Source organism: Balaenoptera acutorostrata, chromosome 13 (assembly GCF_949987535.1).
Source record: "Balaenoptera acutorostrata chromosome 13, mBalAcu1.1, whole genome shotgun sequence".
NCBI classification, from domain to species: domain Eukaryota; kingdom Metazoa; phylum Chordata; class Mammalia; order Artiodactyla; family Balaenopteridae; genus Balaenoptera; species Balaenoptera acutorostrata.
In genome coordinates, this window is record NC_080076.1 from 17,320,180 (window position 1) to 17,345,812 (window position 25,633).

Genomic DNA, 25,633 nt, shown 5'->3' on the forward strand with positions numbered 1-25,633 from the left:
TTTCAAGACGGCGAAATTTCGAGCGCATTACACCAGGCACAGGGTGTCACCCAGTCAGAACGGCGGGGCTCCGTGTGGCTACCGCATCCCTGCACCAACTGCTCGCCCTTCCCCCACCTCTGCAGCAGGCCCACTGGGACCCCCTTCGCCTGCATCCTTTTCCAAAGAGCTCCCACCACGTCCTTGTCACACCTGAAGCGGGCTCAGCACAGAGGACAGGCCCAGGGAGGCCAGGACTCAGTCCTACGCTGGAACTTTCCACCCCAGCCTCCATACCCCTGGTTCTTCCACTTGTCATGAAGAGCCCTCCTTGCCATACTGTCCACAGCCCACCTGGCCAGTCACCCAACGTCCCTGTATCCCCCTCCCCTCTTCAAAGGTGACCCTGGAACTTGGGTCACCACCTTCTTCCCTGGCTCAAATCCTCCATGATCCTGCAAGACGTCAGGGCCCAGGCCCACGGACGCCCTCCATTCCCAAATGGCCTCGTGAACCCCAAGCATCCCCACCCACATTCTACCTCAGCCACCCATCGCCATGCCGGACTTCACCCCTACTCAGGAATGCTCTGTCTCTGAAAACCCTAACCCCAGGGTCCCCTCCTCAACCTTCAGGTCTCTCCACCTCACCTTTCTGAGATCAACAGACCAACAGTGGGGTGGAAGCTGAGGTTAACTCAACAGGAAACTAGAAGGTGAACTACCAAAAGTCTGGCACTGACTCAACACTTTCGTACGTTCTCTTAGTCCTCACCATAACCCCTGGTGGGTGAGATGGGCACTACTCCCACAATCCTGTTTTCCAGAGAGAAAAACGACGCTGAGAGTGTGAGGAAATTGATCTTGGTGGACCAGCCAGCGAGCAGTCCAGGTCTCAGGTGCTTGATCACAAAGCAGAACTGTTGCCACCTGAGTCTGGGAAAAACCTTCACACTCATCAATAATCGAAAGAATGCAAATAAAAAACAAGAGTATATGGTTTCAACCCAGCAGATGGACAAAGAGCAAAAAGAAAAACCACACCGAGACTGGTGAGAGTGCTGGGGACACAGGTACCGATAGGAGGGGGATTAAAAACTGATGTAAGATTTCTAGAGAGCCACTTGCCAAAGTATATGAACAGCCCAACCTCGAATAGCACAGACTTCGATGAGAACAGTCCACTTTTTGCAGAAAGACCCAGACAATTGGGCACAGATGTATTTCCACGGATATTCATGAAGGCAAAAACACCACAAATAATTCATTACGCATCATCTGGGACTGACTGAACTGAATAACTCTCATTATTGTTACCGTCATCCTCACCCTCATCATCAGGTACTGTCACAGCCAGGGTAAAGCGCTAGTATTTTGACATAATCTCATTAAATCCTCACAACTTGGTAGATTTTACAAATGAGGGAAATGTTGCCTAAATCATTAAATAAGCTGGCCAGTCATACATTTAATGAGTAGTTCAGCTGGAACCTGACTCCGGAATCTGTGCCACAGAGAAAGAGGATGTAGAGCTGTATCTATTGATACAGAAAGATGCCCATGATGTATTATTCGCAGTAAAAAATGTAAATTACATTAGAACAGAGCACAATTGGATTCCAGATCTACTTCTTTAAAATGACAGACAGTGCTGGTTGTTTACTGTCTTCTCAACTCCAAACCCAACCTTTCCCTTCTCTGCCCTGGGCTGCTGGGACCAGCATCCTATGAACTACATTTCCTGGCTCCCTTTCTGGCCAACTTCCTGCTGGGAGGAGAGGGGCACACTTCCTTCCTGTCTTGGTCAGTGTCGCCCTGGTATTACCAGTCGACCCCAGCTTCTCCCAGCCCCAGTCCTTCAGCGTCCCCACCAGACCCCACCCCACGGAGGTTCCACCGCAGCTGGACAACATCCCCTCCACAGGGGCTCAGCACCATCCCTGCTGGGTCTGCCACAGCCCCTGGTTCAGGCCACCCCAGTTCTTCCCTGGGTTCCCCCAGCCCCCAGGGGTGAGCCCTGTTTCCTGCAGATATTATCTCTGGGTTATCGCTGGGTGAGCCCTTTTTTTCTTTCAGCCTCCACCTGTGTGGGCAGTTCCCAGGGTGAGGTCCCCTCTGTTGGACCCTGACTGACAGCACTGCACATACGACTCAACACGTAATTACTGAGCTCCTGCCATGCACCAGGGCCTCCGCCAGGTGCCGAGGACACAGCACCACCACGACGGGCTCAGCTCTGCCCTCAGAGCACCTGTCTCCCAACCAAGATGCTGATCTGCAGAGAACGAGGTCCAGATGCTACAACAGTGATTGCTCTTACCTCAGTCTAGTGAGATGGTGGGTCATTTTTATTTCTTTTTTATCCTTTCCTATGGTTTTTAACATTTTTTTCAGTGAATATATACTTTTATAATCAGAAAAGCCAATAAATAATTTTAAAATAAAGTAGACAAACTAGCGGCCTCTCCGAACTCCATGATGCTTCAAAGAGATCAGTAAGAGGAGCTGAAGAATAAATTGGAAAATAAAAAAGATGCTGCTCTTAATATACGGTCATGAAATGATGTTTAGGGCAGAATATTCTCTGTTCTGGCCCCCCTAAAAAATAAAATCAAAAGAGATCCATCCCAGATACAATTCCGACAGCAAAAAACAACCTACTGAAGCACCTGGTATATTTCTAAATGGAAAGCTATCACTTACTAACACCTCAAGTACTATTTTAGGTGCCTACTATCCGACCACAGGGAGAAGGCCAATTCTAGACAATGTTAACTAATTCCCTTCTTACCTAAGTGGAGACAGCACAAAGCCTCACACTACTAGGACCGGTATCTGTAAAACCCTAGAGCTGGCCCTCGGGCCCTCTCTCCTCCCGTCCTTGGACAGCTGTAGAAGTCCTTTGGCTTGCCTGTCCCACAGCCCACCGCTGTGACTCCTTTGTAAGGACCAGTGGCAGGAAGGATTGATTCTCCTCCTCGATGATGCCTTCGTCCGTCACAGCCTCTGAGGACGTGAATGCAGAACACAGGCCGGCCTAGCCCACTGGAGTCCCTAGAGCAGGGGTTCCCAACCCCTGGGCCGTGGACTGGTAGCAGTCCAAGGCCTGTTAGGAACCGGGCCGCACAGCAGGAGGTGAGCGGCGGGCGAGCAAAGCTTCCTCTGCCGCTCCCCATCGCTCGCGTTACCACCTGAACCACACCGCCCCCCCGCCCCATGGAAAAATCATCTTCCACGAAACCGGTCCCTAGTGCCAAAAAGGTTGGGGACCACTGCCCTGGAGCATAAATATCCCGCTGAACTTCTGCCCCTCCTCTCTGGTTAGCTTTACCGTATGACTTTCAAACAGCACCGCATCATTCCCGGCATTGGGTCTGTAAAATACCGTAACCCAGAGACCCTTAGAGCCTGTTCCAGAGCCAGCTGTCGTCACTGCCGATAAGGAAGAAATATGGAAGTAAACTGCCCTTTTTCAAGAATAATTATGAAAACTACGGAAATTTCTAGCTCAAGAGATACTACTGATGATATAGCCCAACGCTTTGGAGAGAAGAGGCAGCTGTGATCTCTCATGAGCTTGAGTCAAGTCTTGTAAGGTCAAGAGAGGAGGGGTACTTTTCAGCTCCTTAACCTCGGGCACGATTAAGCCTCAATTTCCCTATCAGTGGACAGAGATAGACTCCTTTATCTGGAAGGGTTGCTAGGAGGGATGGTATGACACAAAGTAGCTAGGACAGTGCCTAGGCACACAGGAGGACAGCAATATATGTCATTTCCAACTCAGAACCAGGAGCCAGGTCTCCTGAGCACTAACTAGGTACTTCCCCGCTTTACATCTCTGCCCCAATCGGGTAGTCTGGTCTCCCCTCTCCCAACCTCCATTTCTAAAGACTCTGCCGGTATCCACATACTGGTGGCTTGATAGTCAATCAACACCTGAGCTAGAGGGTCCTCTTAAATGGAGTTAGAAACAATTAGAAAAATAAGGAAAGGTGAGGCTTGTCACTTTCAAGCTTCCCTTTCAAGCTCCTTTTCAAGGAGATGTGAAATTAAATTCTCATTTCAAGAGACCTCATTATCTGGGCCTCAATGTTCCTTAAATATCTGGCATTAAAATGGTAAGTGGAAAGATCTTTTCCTCAACACACAGACTTGGTTGAGCCAGTAATGAGAAATACATTCAGTACATTTTTCACTACAGAGTACAAGGTTAAGGTTCCCAAAACTCCCTTTTTTATAGCTTGAGTTTCAAACTCTGCCATTCAGACATCCTCTAAAGGTTACTACATTGGAGCCCATCTGTTAGGCTATAACAAGTCACAGGAAACGGTCAATATCAGCTCCCTAAACACGCCAATCGGAGGACACAAGATTATTCCTTCTGAAAACCGAATAGAATCACAGACATTACATTAGAATCAAATTTTAAAGCGGTTGATTCAAATTCAATGAGAAATTTTGGTAGGGGGAAAAGATAAACCACGTGCCTGCCTGCCAGCATGACATTTAGCTGAAATCTGCCATGATCATAGCCTCACACTTGCTTTCACAAAACAGGGCTGCACTGGTTTTCACAGCCCCTGCAAGTTTCATCAGACAGCAGCCAGCCAGGTTTTCTAACCACAGGTATGGGTTCTAGGATTATTTCATGTTTTTAATTTGGAAATTGGGTACAAGCGATGGAAATTTTTCCAATATTCATATTAGCTACACTCAATCTAAGTGATATATACATATACAAACACATGGATGTATTCATAACACTACTCACATGACACACATTCATAACACTAGTCTAGAGGGAAAAACAGAATTTCATCATATGAATTTCAATAATTTGTACATACAATCAGGAAACCTGAGTAAACCATTGCCAAATGATCTAGCACTTAAAGGTTTAAAAAAAAAAAAAAAAAAGACTTTAGCCAGACTCTTTCCAAGAGAAGGTCAATCTATTGCCTCATTTCCACCTCACCCCTGATGCTGCAGAGGAAGTTTATTTTCTCTAATTCAGGATTACTCATTTCATCCTCTCCCCAAAACCATACTTGTCTCTCTGTGACAATACTGTGCAAGAGTTCGTATTTTCTCTAATCTGTATAATTCGTATTGCTTTCTCTCCTAGCCTCACGGTTGAGAGACAATAAAGGGTGCTTTTAGAACACACTGCAAAGTCCCCTGTAAGGTAACGGCCCTGTTAATCCCTAATGTGTGGGTGACCACTCATGCTGATCAACACCAGCCAAAGCATCGGCCCTTTGTTGGAGGCCAGAGATGTGATACACCTGGCCAAGACCATCTTCCCAACCAGCCCATGAGGAAAGCGTTACTGTCTTCCTCCTACAGAGGATGAAACCGAGGCCTGGAGTGGGGTGACCACAAGCCTAAGGATGGCTCATGGTGGAGGAGCCGGGCCTCAATCAAACCCAGGTCTCTCTGCCCACTAAACCCACGCTCTTCCCCATGGCACTCTCATCAGAATCATGGACCGCCAGGTGATAGTCGTCTGTAGCAGAATGAAATCCTGAACACTTCCTCTCAGGCCTCCAATAATCTCGGCAAAATAACTGACGACTCCGAGCAAAGGCAATGGCACCTGTTTTATCTGCAGTGGAGACCTGCGGGTGACTGCGGGCTGCACAAAGGATTCGTTCATCAGGACTTTGCTGCAAAGGGGGGAATGGATGGATTACACGAGGGAGGCATTCCTCCTCTGAGAAAAAACACTTCAAATACACCACTGAAGGGGAAAGGAATCCTGTGCTCAGAAATGGACAAAAGAATCCATTGATTACAGAGGAACCAATCTGATTGGACATTTCACAGCACACGGCACCAATCTGCATTTTTGTCATATGACGAGGGAACAAAATGTATTTCCTCGTGCTCCTGGTCCTCTGTGGGGCAAACAGTGGGCTTTAAAAAAAAAAAAAATTTTATTTATTTATATATTTATTTCGTTGCTGCGAGCGGGCTTTCTCTAGTTGCGGCGAGCGCGGGCTACTCTTCATCACGGTGCGCGGGCTTCTCGTTGCGGTGGCTTCTCTTGTTGCAGAGCATGGGCTCTAGGTGCACGGGCTTCAGTAGTTGTGGCTTGTGGGCTCAGTAGTTGTGGCTCACGGGCTCTAGAGCGCAGGCTCAGTAGCTGTGGCACACGGGCTTAGTTGCTCCATGGCATGTGGGATCCTCCCGGACCAGGGCTCGAACCCGTGTCCCCTGCACTGGCAGGTGGATTCTTAACCACTGCGCCACCAGGGAAGTCCCAAACAGTGGGCTTTTATAACCTTTGGGAATTTTGATTCTAATCAAGCAAAAAAATTCATCAACCCCAACTTGAGAGGTTCCTTGACCTTTGCAACTGAATTTTCACCCTTCACACTTCATGTGCATAATCTGCAGTAGGACTGCAGGCTGGGCACTATGTTCTTAACCAGAGGGAAGCCGCCTGAGACCAGGTGTGGGTACCTCATCGCCCCATCCACATTCTGGGTGCTCTAACCCTATCCAAGCCACCAACATCTCTCACCTGGCTGACCTGGACAGCTCCTATCTCGTGTCCCAGCCTCTGTCTGCCCTTGCCCTCTTCCGGTACAATAAAGGCTGAACCAGGGCGACGGAACCAAAATATAAATCTGATGTCGACACCCTCCAGAAAACTCTCCAACTCCAGGGGCCCTAACGATGTACAAACCCTGACCTTTACCTCGCCGGCCTCAGCCCTCTCCATGCCTCCCACCTGACACTCCGCCTCGGCCACACCCTACTCTTGGGGGCTGGGGGAGCTCTACAGTCGTGTCATAGGCTCCCCCCTTCTGGAGGTCAGCAAGGGAGCAGATGTATGAACACAGCTGTTCCGAAGCTGAGCTCTCCCGACGCATCTCCAATCAGCCAGAGCTATACGGCTCGACCAGAAAGCAGAGTGACTTTATTATCAAGCAACACAGACGAAAGACACCCTTGACCCTTAATCTGTTCCTAACGACCACCAGATAGAGGGGGTTTTTCACTTTCTACTTTGTTGGGGCTTTTTGTGTTTTTTTTGTATTTGATTTTTTAAAAACAAACATGCATTGGTTTAAACATACTTTTCTGATTATAAAATTGATAGAATGGATTATCCTCTGAATATATCAGCCCCATTCTCCCCATGTCATCCAGACAAAGTTTCCGTTCATGAAGGATTCTACCCCCAAGATAAACAGCCAAGGGTACTGAGAGGAATGTAACTGAGGGTCCGCTGTTCAGAGCGGGGGAGACAATGAGGAATCTTATCATCCTCTCCTCCCAGCTCAGCCCTAGGAAATCTGCAGCAATCATACAAGGACTACAAAACACTACAAAACACAACCTCCCGTCTTTCAAACAGAATAACGGGAGCCGAATTTGCATTGTAAACCGGCCAAGTGTACTAAGTGAATGTAGTAAGTACGGAGCATGTCAGCTTTAAGGGCTCCATTAGGCTGTCGGAAGGCAGAGCACCCAGCCTCAGAAGAACGGCCAGAGAACCAGCGGGCACTGGGCCACGGTGACTCTCGGCCCCTGTGAAACGAGCCAGCGAGGTGCTCCGGGGACTCTGGCGTCCTGCTGTCAGCCACAGGGTGCCCAGTCCGGTCCCTCAGCCGAGGAGGGAGAAGGGATAGGGTGAAAGTGCTTATTTCCCACATTCTACTAATTTATCCACAAACTAAGGAAAATGGCTTGTTTCTCAAGCCGGTTTAAGTATCACAGCATCAGGTGGGCACATGCTGAGCCCTCAGCTTGAAGCACCTTCCCCCCACGCCACCCAGCACAGGCCCTAGCACCCTGCTCTGCCCCCGGAGCACCAAGCACCTGTCACCAACACCACGATGGCAACACTGCTGGGGGTGACACCCGCCCGCTGTTTATTTCCCCTGTGATTTCACACAACCCACGGTTATGAAATCAACTTAGTGATCCTACTTATTTACTGAAATAAAATTAAAATAGATGAGAACAAAGGAAACTAGCACCACTGAACTAGAAAATACCAGAAGCCAAGAGAGAGAAAAGAGCCATCCAACGGAGACCCTGCTACAGAGGGCTCTGGGAAAGACTTTTCACAAACACAGGCAGACAAGACAGACCACCTAATGCGTGTGGGATTTACCCAGCTGGAAAAGAGCTGGGGAATGTTGAAGCAAACAAGATATAAGACAGGAAAAGGAAAGCTGTGCAGGGAAAGTAATCCTTGTGTACTACCCAGGACGCATGTCAAGAGCATTTCCAGATTCATCACAAGGTAAACACAGAAAACCGACCTCACCAACATGTGGCAAGGACAGAGGTGTGTGGGTCGAAGAAAGCGAATTCTTCTCTTTGCTTTGTGAAAGCCACTAAATATTGCTCCCACTTAAAATAATTATGTTTTTGCCAGATCAGACATCATTCTAACCTTGATTTCAACATAAATACACAGTCGCGGGGACCAAATGTTTAAGAAAAACAATGTGGGAGAAATTCTTTAAATTTTAAAAAAATCTCCTCCATTTCTTTACTTTTTTTTTTTCCTCTCTGTGAATTAGTAAAATCAGACTATGATTCCATTTTAGTGGCAAAACCCATCAGCCAGTGCACACAGCACTAGCTGGTCTGCTTGGGGGTTAACAGGTTCAGCTTGGGGTTGTACATTTCAAGGCAGTTGATGAAACAGAAAAACTTGCCTGCAGGAAAGTACTAGACTAGTGCTGGGTCTGGAACAGCCTCTCCTCACATCCTCAACATCTCAATGCCCAATTCCCTGGGCTTCTCTGAGTCCTTCTGGAATGCCCTCGATCCTCTGCTTTCCATCTACCTTAAACCTGAGGAGTTTGACCAAACCCCTCCTACTCCATAAACCCTTCCCTCACTACTTCAAACCAGACTCAAAGTCTCCCTCCCTGAAAGACCCCTGTAACCCCAGTCAGGAGCCCCAAGGTTCCCACCCCTTTGTCCTCCTCCCATTTCCCGACTCTGACCTCTTTGTGTCATCCTTGCCTCACCGCCAGCCCAGCTTGAATTTTGGGAAGGGAGGGCACTTAGTAAATAAACAAGGGTCCACACCAGCCCCCAAGAAAGCAGACCATTTGTCATTAAAACCACTTTATCAGTAACTTAGAAGGAGACCATCTCCACTCGGACTCGGCTCTTAACTTGAAACCCCACTTTCCCTGCTTGTGGAGAACAATCATCCCTGAAGCACTTTCTTTGCCAACTGATTAAGTTAGGGAACAGCTTCCCACGGAGAGCCAAAATTGTTACTAACAACCACAATAAAAACACAGGAAACACCCTCAGCAAATGAGCTATTATCTTCATTATCTCCTTGGTTTACCCCTAACACACAAAAATTTCTGAGTTTACACTTATAATCTCCCTTTGATTCCCTAGTGGATGCAGGAACTACTATATTCAGCCACCAGGGGGAGCAGGCATCTAGCTTCCTGGCCAATCACTCCAGGGGTATTTACATCAATGAGCAAAATGAAAATCCGGTGACTTCTTCAGGAAACCCAGGCAACGACCATTTGAATAACCTGGGGTCTCCCTGCCAGAGACAGGCTTCCGTTCTTCCCATACCCGGCGTGGCTTCTGGCTTCTCTCTCATTAAAACTCTCATCAAAGACAAAACAAAACGATCCCACAAATCAAGGGGTGAAGGATATTCGAGCCCACGCACCAGGAATACCAATGAAGAAAACTTTGTCCATGTGTTAATTCCACAAGAAAAGCCAAGAACCAGTGGGGAATTTACTAGAAAGAGGTTGGCTGCAGCCAAGTATGCCAAAGGTTAGTTTTTGCAGAATGCCTGAGATCACAACTTGTAATTTCACAGTCTGATTTTTATCTCTCAGTTCAAGGTCAGATGGCCTCCATCTCAATGGGAATTTACAATCAGAAGAGCAAACCAAAAAAGAAGGCACCAATAACACAGCTTTGCCCTGTCTCCAAGAGGAGATGTACACACTCATGCTCACGACAGACTGCAGTTTAGAAAGCGCATTCCCTGAATAAGAGAGATGTTATTACACTACAGCATGAGGCCAGAGTCACTGCAGATCTCAAGATGCTGGGAACGTTTGCCAAGTCACCATTCCTTTCCTCAACGTTCACTCCTGCCTTCTTTCACGTGCTCATTCACTGCACTGCAATGGGCTTTTACTCTGGATGGGTGTCACAGCGGAGGCTGGTATTAGACAAATAAGAAGGCCCGTCACTGCCTTCGAGGAAACATAAATGCAGAAGCAGGCAATCCCAATAAAACGTGAAACCCTTGAATTGAGGATACAAAGGGCACACTACCATCACAGCAACCCTAGTTCTGAAAGGAAGAAAAAAAGAAAAAAGGTAATCCTGAGATTTCACTTAGGAAGTGGAATTCCTCTGCTTGATTTGGGTGACAAATGACAGCAGAATTAAGAATATGAAGCTCAATTCTCTCTACCTCACAACCTCATACCCAAAAGGGAGATAAAAATTAATACCTCTCTCCGAGACTCGTTATGAGGATTAACATGAGCTCATACTCTACTCATAAAGCGATTAGGACATGGACAAGCACAGAGGGCACGCCTAACACATTATCGACTGGGGGGATTTTTGCAGAAACTAACGCCTGTGGCCATAATCCATCTCCGGTCAAAAATGTGTTTAATACACTGGCTTTTCCATCTTCATGGTGAAACACAGATAAGGCAGTCTAGTGTACCTGAAAGGGAAATGATACCTTTGCTTCATTATGAGCATTAGCATATTAAGAAAAAAATCAATTTGCAATTTAGGAGTTTAGCTCCTTATTTAAATACATATACTTTTTCCCACGTATGTATACACACACACACACACACACACACACTCATTAGTGCTAAGAGCGTGTGATCCAAAGTAAAAAGATTTGCATTCAAGTCCTGGCACACCAGCTGTGAACAAGTTTCTTTACATTTCTCAAGCTCTGACCTCATCTATAAAAGGGAAGTGACATCCACCCCAGGGGCTAAGAGTCAAGGTGGGACTGCGGAAAACCCTTTGTAAACCCTGCAGCTCTGCAAATGCTAGAGAAGTGAAAACAGTTGGCCTAGAAACTTCAGGAGCTCATTCTCCTAATTAACCCTTTGCTCAAAGCTTCAAAGCATTAAATAAACAGTAACATTTAAGCATATAAAACCATAAGAATTCTATTGGGGTCAAAACCCCAGGATCTCCCAAATAAATCAGAAAAGACACCCAACTCTCAACTGTCACTCGTGTTCTTTCCATACTTCATTCGACAGACGTTTACTGAGTACCACGTGCCAGGCATACAAGAAGACAAAGCCACTTAGCACCATGAATAACTGAAATCTGCGGAGAAAGAGGCCCCTCCACCTGGTTTTGGGATACGCACGATGGTTTTTAAGCCCACTAATGAAGTATTAACCTCCTAAATAGGAGTTAACCAACATTTCGCTATTTGAGTTGAATGAGTGCCTGCTCAATTTGTCTGATCTCTTGATACATTAAGGATCTCAAACCTCTACCTACCACATATATTAGAATCACTTTTCACAGACTGCCTTGTAACTTTGACATTGTCCACAAACAAAAAGCTTTTAATCAAAAGTAAATCACAGATACTCTCATCACCTTCATGAAACAAATCAAATCAAAACAAACCCCCCAAACCAGAGAATAATACCCACAGCTCACAGTTCTCGACACTCAGAAAGGCACCGGGCATCAGCTTGAGGACTGGCCGTATGCCAAGCGCCATATATTTATTAACTCCTTAAATTTCATGACTCGATAAGTCATATGATTATGCCACCTTATGGATGAGGAAACTGGGGAATATACAGTAGATTAATTAACTTGCTAAGAGCATTCTGGAATAGGGTAACTGAAACAGAGCAGGACGCTATGGTCCTTACGCCCCCTCCCTTGCCCCCCCCAATGTCCTTACCAGCCTTCTGTCTATACAAAAACTTTAGCCAAAGAATAAGTTTAATCAGAGAAGTGAGAAAATACAGAAACAAAGGGAAATAGTCCGACAAGACTAAATAATAAGTTTAGTCCTTAAGCGTAGCAAAGGACCTTTAGTTCCTTCTCAAGGGCTACAGATAATATTCTGAGCCGTATCCTGTGAGCTACCTTGTAGATACTGAAACGCCCACTAGGTGGAAGAAGTTAACTACATGATGACTGATGACCAGACTGTAGCCATGACATAAGCTGCCACAATTCCAAGAACTGGCCTCAAAGGAATGGGAACAAACTGACCCTGGAACTGAAGATTAACTGTACTTAAAACAATCAAGATGGCGCTGGTCAGACCAATGCATGACCAATATCAAGATGACTGCCAGAGCCGACTGTGCTGTTTCTGCCTGTAGCACCCTCCCTCCATCTATATAAGCTCTTGCCCACTGATTGGGGGGTGGGGTGGGGGGAGGAGGCCTTTGGACAGGAGTCCACCCTCCTCTCCCCACCCCGACCCCCCGCTGCCAGCATCCCAAATAAAGCAAACATTCCTTTCCACCAACCGTGCCTCTTTATTGACTTTTGAGCTGCAAGCTGCCGGACCCCACCTTCGGTAACATAACCTAACCACTGCCCAACCTGACTGTTGAGGGTTCAAAAGTAAAGACCCTAAATTATTCAAGTGCCCTTTGTTATGCAGCAACCAAACAGGAAAACGCTGGCTCCATGGCAGTACTATATGTGAGAGTTAATTCATATCTGCAAAATAACCTAATTGTTTAAATACAACATCCCTTGGACCCGTCCCCATGTGGCTGCCTCACATTTAACTCATCCTAAGGAAGTTCCATAGGTCTTCCTCTCCTAATCCCCTTTCCAGTGGGTGGCAAAAAAAACATACACTTTAAGTGGTGAGAGTCGGGATAAGGCTAAAAGGCTTCAGAATGCCTAGGGTTAGCTAACCCTTACCCTAACCCTAGCGAAGGGAGAACAGAACTTAGAAGACTTGTCTAATCAGCCCTGACTCTGTGGTTTCCATTTCCTCCGGTTAACCTGGAGCTTTTAGGGTCCCTGAGGCTTAATCCCTCTGCTCCAGAAATGAGGAAAGGAAGCCAGACAAGGACACAGAGCCGACACGGGTTCTGCTGGCAGAAAGAAGGCAGGGGGGCTTGACTTAGAATAGAAAGTGGATGTTTTCTCCTACCTTTTCAGAATATATTTATACAAGAACATGTCTCAAATGATAATAATCATATTTGTTGAGAAACTGGTTCAGAATTGTAAGTTGCTCTTCTCAGAACTCTCCACGTGCACCTCAACGCAAGAGTCCAAGAAGCAACTGTACATGAAATAATACGAAACAAAAGTTCAAAGAGCACGACCTGGTGAAAAGCATCAGGCCACTGCTCTGCCATCAGCAGTTCTGCTAACAGGGCCAAGCAAGTCACAATGAGGTCACGGACGCAGGAAATGAATCCCGGACAGTTGGGATCACAGGATCCACGTTTGGGTTTGTCTGTGATGCATCTTTCAAGAGCTCTATGAAGAACACATACTTACAGAGCTTAATGAAATCATCTGTGGATCCACTCTCCCTGCAGCTGCAAGAGATTTAAGACCCTAACACTTAATTCCTCCAACTGAGATGGGTCCAAAAGAGAAAGTGGAAACCTAGTTGGTCCTCCGTTTTAGTGGAGAAGCTTCTAGAATGGCGGAGCAGACAATGACCAAGTAAAAGGATGAGCTGGATGCACTCCGTGTTTCCATTCTTTTATCTGATCCCAGGACATGATGCACAGAGTTATACTCAAATTCCAGGGCAATATGTACACATATGGAGGCCAAATGTGGAGGACTTTGTTACTCCTCCTGAATCAACTGTCCCATTTCCCCTCACTGTTGATAACTGAACACGGACAAGGCCCAAGAAGGCCGAGGAGTGGCAGCCAAGGCTGGTCGTGAACTTCCCGGTTAGACTCTGTGCAATGAGGCACAACAACTGTCTAGACAACTTTCTCAGGACACTCTCCATCAGCAACCTGAGCTGAGCCAGCAGCCACGAATACATGTTCAACAAGGCGATAAAAGCACAAGGCTCTTTTTTTTTTTTTTTAATCTCTCACTTGTAATCTGGGTTTTTTTGTTTTGTTTTGTTTTTTTACTATTTTGAAAACACATGCCAGAAAATCTTACCCCCTGCCAAACACCCTCTTTTAATAAGAGAAATCTTCTACATGCATGACAGGCGCTTCATAGCTTGGAACTAACCGCACTGTAGTGGGCGCACGCAGCCGAGCGGGTTACTGTAGGTGGGAAATCATTAACCGAGTACGGTGAGAGTGTGTGCCCAGTAATCCAAAGGCCAAACTCAGCCAGGAAAAACAAAGGCATCACTGCCCTCAACAGCCACGAGAGAGACTGCATTTTACGCTCCAGGCATCTCAATGGGCTGTTCAACCACAGCGCGTTAAGCAGAGAAGGTTTTTAATTCACTGAATCCCAACATTATACAATGGTAACAGCAAGTGCTATTGAGCCACACCTGCCTGCAAACCTGGAAAGGCCAGATCAGGTCTCCAGTCAAGCGGTAAGATGACAGAACAACAAAAAAAGGGGGATCTGGTGAAGGAGGAAAAGGCAACATGGCTTAGGTTACAAGCTGTCATTTATATTATGGCATCTACCATTTTTTTGGACTCGAAATGGAATCTATCATTTTGGACTCAAGTTGTCCAGACCCTTGTCAGTATTATTTACTCAGAGGCAGCTGGACATATAAATTCCCATCCACCCCCCATAGAAACCATTTCAGAGTTCGGGTTCTTTACCCCATTAAGTTTCCTGGGATAAGAAGAATTTTACAACGAACCACAACCGGGGATGTTGAATAAATGAACTGTGATGGGAAAGGTATCAGTATCTTGAACCTTCATGCAATGAAATAACTGTATTTAATATTAAAACAGCACCACCCAGTAGAACCTTCTATGACGCCGGGAATGTCCGACATTGTAGCTATCAGCCACGGGCAGATACTGAGCATCTGAAATGTGGCGAACACCAACTGAAGACCTAAATTTTAACTTTTATTTGGCTTTAATTAATCTTGACTAGCCTCACACGGCTAGTGCTTCCTGATCGGCAGGTGCAGCTCTAATTCCCAGGAAGTGGCAGCGGATGCCAGAATACATGGTGTTATCAGAGAAAAAGCACAACAGCATCAGGACATGAGCAGAGAAAAAGGTCACAAATGTGAGCAGCGAAAGTAGTCACCAGGTCTCACCCACACCAGAAGGGAAACGGACAGAAACTCACAGTCAACGGGAAGGGAGGACAGACAGGCTGGGCGGGTGGGAAGCACGCTAAGGGGCTGGGTGGGGTGAGCGAGCACCTTCAGGCGGCCGAGATTCCTGAGAAGGGAGACAGGCGCCCACAAGGAAGTAAGCTAATTTCAGGTTGGGTAAATGCTACACAGAAACCTGAAAAGGACGGAATGACTCAGGGGAAAAACTTGCAGTCTTCGGGGAAGGCTTCTCCAAGCAGCAGACCTTCCCAGGCTAAAGGGAGGCAGGTCACGAAGATCTAGGGGAAGACTGTTCTGAGCAAAAGGAACAGCAGAGGCCAAGTTCCTGAGACCTGCGGGCAGAAGGGCTGGTGAGCCCTGTGCAAGGGGGTGGCCCCTAGAAGCTACTGAGCCCCCGAAACGGGGCTGGCCCAAATTGCGACATGCTCCGAGGGTGACATACCCACCACATTCCAAACACCCAGTATAAAAAGAAAAGCATGTAAAAGATCTCATTCATTTTTTGTGTGAGTATTGATTCCACGTTGAAATAATCTTTTTGACAGAATGGGTTAACTAAAACATTAAAATTCATGTCACCTGCTGTTTACTTTGTCACGGGACTACTAGAAAAGGAAGGGTACACACGTGGCTTGCACTCAAGGCTCGCAGCACCTTTTCTCGGCAGGGCTAGAGCAGAGCAGAGAGAGGGGAGAGGCGGGGCAGGGCTAGAGCAGAGCAGAGAGAGAGGAGAGGAGGGGCAGGGCTAGAGCAGAGCAGAGAGAGGGGAGAGGCGGGGCAGGGCTAGAGCAGAGCAGAGAGAGGGGAGAGGCGGGGCTGGGGACTCCGGCGGATCACGTAGGGGCTTAGAGCCAGGCCTGGGCTTTGGGACCCAAGTCTGATGGGGAAGTGACGCGATCTCATTTCTACTTTGGAGGATCACTCTGGACAGGAGGTGGGGGAAGATGGGGAGGGAGGTAGGAGTCCCGGCTGGAGACAAGGCTGGCCACCCTTCCCGCTGGGTTCTTGTTAAGAGCCCAGCCTTACAATCACATTGCTTGGACTCGAATCTTAATTCCAACACTTAGAAAATTTGTGACTATGGAGAGACCACTTAACCTCTCTGTGTCAACGTCCTCATCTGCAAAACAGGATGCTAACAGCCTTCCTCTAGAGTTTACGATATGCTTTTTTTCAAATGCTTAGAACAGTGCCTGGCACGTATGTAGTAAGCCCTCAACAGGTGCCTTGTGATTACTATCATTGGATGAGGAATATGAAGGAAGATGGTAAACTAGGTTTTTAACTGAAAAACTGGGTAAGAGATGGTGGGCAAGACTTTGGGGGGTGGGGGCAGACTTGAGAAGGAAAGGAATTAGTTCTGCTTTGGCCAGGTTACATTTGAGGTTCTCATGGGCCATCAGGTGGACCTGTCAGATGGGAAGTTGGCTCTCTAAGTGTGAGTTAGAGGCAAGGAGGAGTCCAGGCTGGCAATACAATTTGAGACTCATCAGCTTACAGGGAGGGCTTAAAGCTTTGGCCTGGATGAAACATCAGGGAACAGAGTGAATACGGGAAAAAAGAGGATGGGGGCCGACCCCTGGAGCCTGCAAGATTTGGAGACCTGGAAGCAAAGGAGGAACCAGAGGGAGGCTTAGAAGGAATGACCCATGAGGCAAGGGAAGAACAGACTCAGTGGGCAACACGAGGGACCAGAAAGGCTTTCAAGGAGGAGAGCCAGGGGTTTCAAATGCAACTGAAGGTTAAGGAAGACAAGGGCAGACCACACATGGGCAGGCTTACCCAGGACGGTGCAGGTGGGCACCAATGGCTGGTGTCCCAACCAGGTAGCAGCCACTGGTCACCCTAGTCATTGGAGTAGAAAGAGACACAGTTACAAGCTTGAAAAAAGGTAAGAAGGTAGACAGTGGAGAGTTAAATCTAGGTAAAAGGGTACCTGCTATCCAGTGAAGCACAAGAGGGCAATGGCTAGAGAGGAGCATAGAATTTTTAAGGAAATTTTCAAAGAGAAACATTATAAGGCCTAGTTTTCAGGCCGTTTGGCAGAATCCAGAAGAAAAGAAGAAATGAAGGATCCAGGAGCAAAAAGAGTGAGCTGCAGGAGAGAGATCCTTGAGAAGGTGGCAGAAGGTTCCTTGCGGGGAGAGGAGTGACCTCAGACAAGAACCAGCCTGTGCTTCAGCTCCCGTAGGGGCCAAGGCAGCGGAAGAGGACGCAGGGGGTGGTAAGACAGACTGACTGCATGGCTTCTTTCAATGAAACAAGAAGCAAAGTCATCAGCTAAGAAGGGGAGGAGGGAGATGTGGGAGAACTGATGACCGATCAGAAGGTGTCAAACAGTTTTCTTGCAACTGGTGAAATTACCCCAGAAGTGGAGTAAGACAGATGCCCATTAGAGGTGGGTGGTCACAGATGTGATGAGTCCGGTTGACACAGTCTTGCAATAGTTGGAAAAATGATCTTAACCAGGGTGGGGAGTCTAACTGGGGCTGGCGGGGGTCTCATTGGGCAGTCCAAAGGAAGAAGAGGATCCCAGTGGTGTGGCTGTTCTCAGGAGGGACCCATGAAGTCCAGGCTGCCATCTCAGGGCACCATGGTGGCGATGGGCAGTGAAAAGGAGATGGGGGTCCACAGACTTGCAGAACCCTGAATTCTGAAGGCAGAGTCTCACGTAGGAAGGACGGGCATGGAGATCTGGGAGGCGAATGCCTTAAATAACGATTCCGGATTCTGGAGGTTAATCAAGACAACAAGATGTAAAGAGGGTCAATAATGAGGTGCAGAAAGGTCACTGGAGCCGGGGAGGTCAAGAATTGAGAGGCCAGGTTGCCGGGTGGATGGACGGACAATGGTGGGTGGAGACTGTGAGGCCGGAAGGAAGTCATCAGAGGAGGAGGTGATCAGGAGACGATGCCAGAACGAGGTGGGGAAGGGGAGCTACAAATGAGGGTACAAATTTCAGCGGGAGCTGAGGTTTAAAACAGGGGGAAAGGTAGGTTAGCTGGAAATGGCAATAGGGAAAAACTACTCCTTGAGGAGACTCTAAGGGAAGCAGTGTCCTCCAGGGACAGCCAGCCAGGTTTTCACAAGAGCGAAGAGGCCAGGGAACATTCCGGAGGCAGAGGACGTGGGGACTCTGCCGATGACAGGACCCAAAAGGGGACAGGCGAAGTAACGGTGTAGCCAATGCACATACTGTAATGGGTGGGCCCCCCTTTGAAACTGGTTTGGTGGAGAATAAATCAGCTGGGTATAAGCAATACCTCTGCACGCCTCATGTGAAACGTCACCACAGGGAATTCCCTGGTGGTCCAGTGGTTAGGACTCTGCGCTCTCACTGCTGAGGGCCCAGGTTCGATCCCTGGTCAGGGAACTAAGATCTCGTGAGACACACGGCACAGCCGGGGGGAAAAAAAAAAAAGGTTACCACAAATTTTAAGCCTCTTAACGAAGGGCAAGCTGGAGGTATAAAGGCGATGGCAACTGCAGAGCTCACGTGTCGGTGACTGAATACAGCCAAGCCTGTCACCAGCTCTTTGGGACACAGCCATCACCTCCACTCCAGCTCTACAGCAGGACGGCCGCTCTACACCAAAGTCAGCCACCACTAGAGGGCGACACAACCCCAAGACTTAAGCAACTCCCAGGCACTAATTTTAGTAAAGTTCTAAGCAGAAGCAGACACTGGTTGGAATTTCACTCAAATTCATAATTCACTTAGTTGAATTTTGAAGAGGGAATACTATAAGAATACAGAGAGGCCATGTGTATGGATATGCACATAAAAAGGTCTCAAAGGCTTGACATCAAACTGGTCAACAGTGGCCCACCTCTGGCAACGTAAGATATGGGGGTAGGAGGGGCCGATGCGTAAAAAAAGGCTTACTTTCACTTTTCAGTCTATGTGCAGTTATTTTTCAAGAATGCATTCACATATTATTTGTATAACTTTAAAATGCATTAAAAATGTAATGATACAATATATAGATAGAAAATGTATTAACATTAAACAAAACCTTGCGCAAAGTAACTACAGAGAGACTCCCAAACAGCGTTCGTTCAGCAGGGATCTAAAATCCATCACATCTAATTCTGTTTTTTTCCCAAAGGAAAATAAGCCCTCAAAAGATTAAGTAATTTGCTCAAATAACAGTGGCAAAATTAAAATAACACCCAACTCTCATCCCAGATCCTAATACATGGGACTCCTTTCTGTGTTTCATCCTCTATTAAAACGTTAGCGTTTATTCATCAATTCTCTACTTCTCCAGGATCTTTCCCACCTCCCTGCTCTCCTCTCCACTCCCTCACCCCACCCCCCGACAAAAAAAAGGGGCCATGGGGAAACACTTAGAAATTGTGTACCTAAAACAGCATGTCTTTCTTAAGTTAAATTATACTTTAACAAATATTGCTTGACATTTTCATCTCTTGATGAAAAACATAATAATCAGTCAATTAGAGGATAGTCCCGCCTAGTCCTTATCTTCAAATCACCTGCAGTTTATTAAAACAGTACAAGGGGAATATGGTAATGATCATCCAAGTACCAAGGGATTCAACAGGCGGTAAAATATTACATCTGCTGGACTGAGAAAAATTGTCCTGAGGTGCAAGGTAGGAAAGGACATTTTTTAAAGGGTGAATATTTGCTGAGTGCTTACTATGGGCTGAGCATTGGGCTATGAGTAGTTTGTTACCAAATTCCATCCTCACAAAATCCTGTGCAGTAACTACAGAACCCCCCATCCTCCCACTGCCCCCGCCATTTGCTGTTTGGCTTTTCGCTGTTTCAGTTACCTGCAGTCAACCGAGTTCCGAAAATATTAAATGGAAAATTCCAGAAGTAAACAATTCCTAAGTTTGAAATAGTCTGCCATTAGGAGTAGCATGCTGAAATCTCAAGCCATCCCACCTGGGATCCCCCGCTGCCAACAACACTGTCTGCTCCCAGCATCCAACCATCAACCTGGACATCATCGTGGCTCCAGGATCACTCAAAGCAAAGGACCGTCCTTCTGAAGTACGGTCGGAAGGGCAATCGTTGCCTAACACTACATTACAACGCCTACATCATTCACTCACTTCATCTCCTCACTTAGGCATTTTATCATCTCACTTCATCGCAAGAAGACTGAGTACGGTACGATAAGACATTTTGAGACCACACTCACATGACATTTATCACAGCATATTGCTATAATACTTTTTCAGTATTAGTTAGTGTTGTTAAATCTCTTACTGTGCCTAATTGATAAATTAAACTTTATCATAGGTATATATGCATAGGAAAAAACAGTATATACAATCGACGCTTGAACAACATAGTTAAACCGTGTGGGTCCACTTATATATAAATTTTTCTCAATAGTAAAGATCATAGTTCTGCATGATCTGCGGTTGGTTGAATCCACAGATATGGAGGAACCAATGGATACAGAGGGACAACTCTAAATTATTCATGGATTTTTGACTGGTCAGAGGGTCGGCACCCCTAACCCCTGTGTTGTTCAAGGGTCAATTGTATAGGGTTCGGTATTACCCACGGTTTCAGGCATCCACGGGGGTCTTGGGAGGTATCCCACACGCATAAGGAAGGACTACTTTATCATGAATTTCCTTATAGAGGGAGGGGAAACACAGCTGGCCAGCAAGTAGCAATGCCAGGATTCAAACTCAGGGCTGTCTAATCTGTAACTTCTCTAACTGCAGCCTTTGGCAAGTGGATCAGATGGCACTTTCTTTACTTCTGACATGAATCTCACTCCATCCTTAGCCCCTCTCTGCCCTTGCTGTCTGGTTTTCACAATATTCTGACATTTTTATTTGCGTTGTCCAATTTGGCCAACGTCAATGCAGGCAGAAAGATGGTTCATGGGCCTGGGTCCTAAAGAGAGCAGGTGAAGGAAGGATCCAGAGACAGGCAGGGTCAGACCTTGGCAAGAAGAGTGTTTCTTCCTCAGAGGATCAGAAAGTAGAGGATTAAGGAAGACTGTCAGATGTCTGATGATACAGTAGCCAACGCTCTGCTGTAAAGTGTGATTAAGGGAGGACTGGGGAACAGAAAAGACCTTGGTTCTCAACACTGGCTGCTTCTAAGACTCACCTGTGTAGCTTTAAAACACACCCACCAGTGCCCAGGCCTGCCTGCCCTGAACCAATGAAATAGGGATCTCTGGGCATGAACAGGGCCTCCGTAAAAGTTTCAAACCTCCCCCAGGTAATTCTAAGGTGTGGCCAGAATTAAGAACCACTGGGCCAAACCAACATCTGAGAGGACTAAACTTGGGCAGGAACAAAGGGTAGGGAGGCAGGACTGCAAACTCTCAGAAGTCCAGCCCATGTGAGCAGCATGCGTGTTGGTGAATGTTGGTGACATTCACCAACAATTTTCTGCAGCGAGGAGCAAAAAGAACAGCCACAGCAAGGTCTTCCAGGACAGGTCAGTGGGTCAGGGGTAAAAGGGTGTGCAGTGGGTGCAAAGGTACTGTGGCAGCAGCTGATAAAGGAGACCAGGCTGAATACAGAGACGAGGCCAGAATACAGCTGCCAGGCAGGGAGAATCCAGGGAGGCCAAGGGACCAGGCTAGGGACAGGCAGGGATGTCAGAATGGCTTGGATACCTTTTCAACCTATGGATGGATATGAGTGTCACATCTTCCCTCTACATCCCCACTATTCTGGTCCTCCCAGGTATTTCTGGTACCTCTGTCCCACTGAGACCACTGGGACAGAAGAAGGTGTAGACAGGAGAAAAATGAAACAGAGAAGTAATGTCAGAGGGAGAAGACTGCAGAATTTAAGAGCTTAGAGGTCAAGCATCTTCAACAGAAGCAGTGGCTTGGATTGAAGAGAAATACTATTGAACTTACTTCAATAAGAAATGACGAGGCCAGTGTATTAGCCCATCCACAAGGATATCGAAGACCCTTAGGGTGTTGAAGGGGTCTGGGTACGGATGAAAACCAAGAGATGCGGAAGTACGGCCCCAGGAGAGTGGTAGCAGGTGGTGTGAGCCGAGGTCAGGATCTTCAAAAGATATCCCGCTTGTATTGGGGGCCAAAGGTGATCTGGAATCAGCTCCCTGAAGCTGGAAGAGGAGCCTTCATGGGAGAGAGGGAGGGAGCAAGGTCCTGGGGCCACAGTTACTGTACGTGAAAGAGCAGTAGCTTCCTTGGCTGGAAAATGAGCAAATCAGACAGGCTTCCCTTCAGCCCTAACGATCTACAGCTTGATAACTATCTCAGGAAATTTTGAAAGATCTGGTACAAAAGATGATTTAGCCAGAAAACAGCAACAAAACAGAAGGAATACAAGTTCCCAGAGTCGTGAACAGGCCTGGAAAGGGGCAGGGCAGTTCTTAGAACTAGTTGTTTGGGTTTTTGGTTGTTGTTTTTTTTAAATCAAAGGGAGGGAAGATTTTAAACTAATCTGTCATAACAAGAAAATATGATTTTCTACCTATAAACAAATTTAGCACAGTCACTGATGAAGCAGAACTGCTAGTTATACAAGTAAATGAGATGAAAAAACTATGAAGAGCCCCAAGTTTGCTTCACCAACTCGATTCTGATCTATTCATAAATTTTTTTCGACAGTGAACACTGGGTCAGCAGCCTTAAGGGCCCCTGAAAAGCAATGATTAACATTCAGGAAATGGGACTTCCCTGGCGGTCCAGTGGTTAGGACTCAGCGCTTCCACCGCGGGGGGCACAGGTTCGATCCCTGGTGGGGGAACTAAGATCCCAAATGCCTCATGGCGCAGCCAAAAAATAAATAAATGTTAAACATGCAGGAAATGTTAAGTGAATGACGCAGCAAACAGAAGGGTATGCCCATGTTGATAACAATATGTTCCACAGAGTGATTTGTGGGATCACTTAAAAGAGCAGATGTGTTCTATGCATCGTGTAAAATTTTAGGCTTATTGGAACGTTTTGGTAATTCTTGTTCGAGCTTCGGGGAATATGTCGTGAATGAGAAGGGAAGTAAAGGGAACTAGTTATCAATGTTGGAAGGACACAAAGGACTGCGGGCTGTGCAGCCTCAAGCATCAAGTACGTTCTTTCTGAGGGGTCGTCACTCACAGTAAGTAAGTTTGGAGCAGCTATTCTTAAAAAAAAAAAAAAAAAGAAAAAAGAAAGAAAAGGGCGAGAAAAACACCTGAATAAATGAGAGGCAGCCATTAACCAGAGGTCAGGACAGTGTTACCAAAGAGAGGAAACGTTCTGTGTGGGTCCCAGGCGAAGGCGTCAGGGTAAACAGAGCCACACTCACACCATGTCAAATGATCGGAGGGAAACACATTCAGGGGAATGATTTTTCATACCTATGGACTTGGTCTCATTAGCTTAGAATTTTACCATTTCCACTATGATATGGCTCCCCAATAAAGAGTGAAAAACGGCCAACTGCTTCCCCATAAATAATGATTAACGTGCAGGAGCAACGTGGCTGACATCCAAACTCAAACGTGTACTTAAATCAAATTTGAACACAATAAAAAAATACACTGACTGCATATTATCTTGAACATAAATTATTCTAGGCAGTAATAAGGAGAGGCTGTTTTTCCTGCTCGAAGGCAAACAGGGCCTCCATCCTCAAATTAATATATGTGCTGATTTAAATTAGCATCTGGAACCATGGCCTTAAATATGCACCCGGAAAAAAGAGGCAGTTCTGCAAATGCTCTGGACTAGGAGAATCCCAGTTTTAACTCTTACTTCATACCTCAAATATTTACTAAGCACTTATTTCCCCCTAGGTATTGGGGGCTGGGCAACCTTCCCACCCTTGGAATTCCTTTCTAGAGGGAGGGAGCTCCAAACCACTCCTTCCACCCAAGGCAAGAAGAAACGCCAGCTTTGGCTTGAGTTTGGATAAGAAACTGGCTGTGCCGAGCCAAGCCCCTTCCTCTGGCTCCTTTTTACCCACCATACAGAGATCTGTCCAAGGATGGACCCTCTACTTGGTGAGGCAGCCCAGGCCCGTGCTGGTCCTCACCAGGGTGGGCATGAGGGGGTTTTAAGTCTGCCTAGTTCCACGTTATCAAGTCCATGGGCCTGGCCACATATGCCACGTCCTCCTGTGCCAAGCTCTGGCACAAGTCAAGATGATGCTTTGGCCCTCAACCCCCCCCCCTCACCCCCCAAACTCTTCTGTTACTTCTCTGATGGGATGCGTTTACTGGACCCCCTTGAGTCCTAGCACTATGCTGCTGTACAAGGCAGAGGAGTTCGGGGGGTAGTGGCTCCAAATTTAGAGTGCAAAGACTCATCTGGACAGGACTGTTTAAAATGCAAATTCCTGACCCCTAGGCCCATGAATTCTGATGAAGCAGGCCTGGGGAGAGTTCAGAAATCTGCACCAGGGACAACCACAGCTTAACCAAAACCACCCTTTGAGACAGCCTTGGGAGCTCAAGACACACAACATGTTACCAATAAATGTGATTTTTCCATTTCTGTAAATGAAATGATTTTATGGCTGGTTTAGTGACCCACAGAAAATGCTCACAGGATAAGACTACAGGTGGGAAACGCAATTCTGAGTGTGCTAAAATCACCGGACATGTCAGTTCATCGTCAGCCGGATACCAGCCTAAGCACCCACAGCCCAAGGAAGGCGCACCGTGGAGGGTGCCTGGTCCTCACACCGGGCAGGGGCCGCTGAGAGGGGACACCGCAGATTGGCGGAAAACTTGGCAATCCTGGGTATGATCGAGTTACCTAAAAATGTTGAGGTCTAAACACATCTTTCCCCCAACAAACCCCAACCTCCAGCCCAAATCTGAAGTTCAGAAGGGTAGAGTGTTGTCTAATAGGGCCTGATAAACAGACACAGCACACTGATTTTTCTAACCTCTTAGCAGAGGCAAAAGAATCATATTCCAAGGCCTGTGATGTCAAGAGTGCACAAAACGTGAAGTTCAGACAAAACTTACGAACCTTGTATTAACAATATTCTCAGCTGTGCTCCCATCTGTCCCCATTGATCCACGGCTCGAGTCCCAACTGTCCCAACTGCACTGTTCTACACCCCCGTCCAGGACGCACGCTCATTCCATTAAGGAGCTATTCAACAGAACAATAAAAGCACAAGCCATTGTTTCAAAGTTCCTAAAATCGTACCATAATTCCTTGTTCTCCATTAGGATGGTGTTAGCCGCCTCCCCGACCCAAGCACTGGAAATTAGAGTCCAATTATTTCTCAAGAACTTCTACAATTATGACAAACCTTTAAATTAATCTTGGGAGGGCTCCTGGGGTCCTCTTGCAGTGTTTTAATATCCTGCATTAAGGAGAAAAACACAAGGTAACCCTTCATGTTTCCTAAACAAAATAGCCTCTGTGAAAAATCCAAACCTAAGCAGACTCCATCTCTCCTAACGCTGCTT

The 25,633-nt window shown here is 46.8% G+C and overlaps 1 protein-coding gene and 1 non-coding gene across 4 annotated transcripts in view; one reads left to right on the plus strand and one right to left on the minus strand.

The window, feature by feature from the left end:
• Positions 1 to 25,633, minus strand: part of NEDD4L (NEDD4 like E3 ubiquitin protein ligase) — a 348,067-nt gene that overhangs the window by 264,214 nt on the left and 58,220 nt on the right. The gene's annotated exons all lie outside the window — the stretch shown is intronic.
• On the plus strand, positions 18,535 to 18,607 carry TRNAE-CUC (transfer RNA glutamic acid (anticodon CUC)). Its single transcript has one exon. It is a non-coding gene; the product is annotated as a tRNA-Glu (tRNA).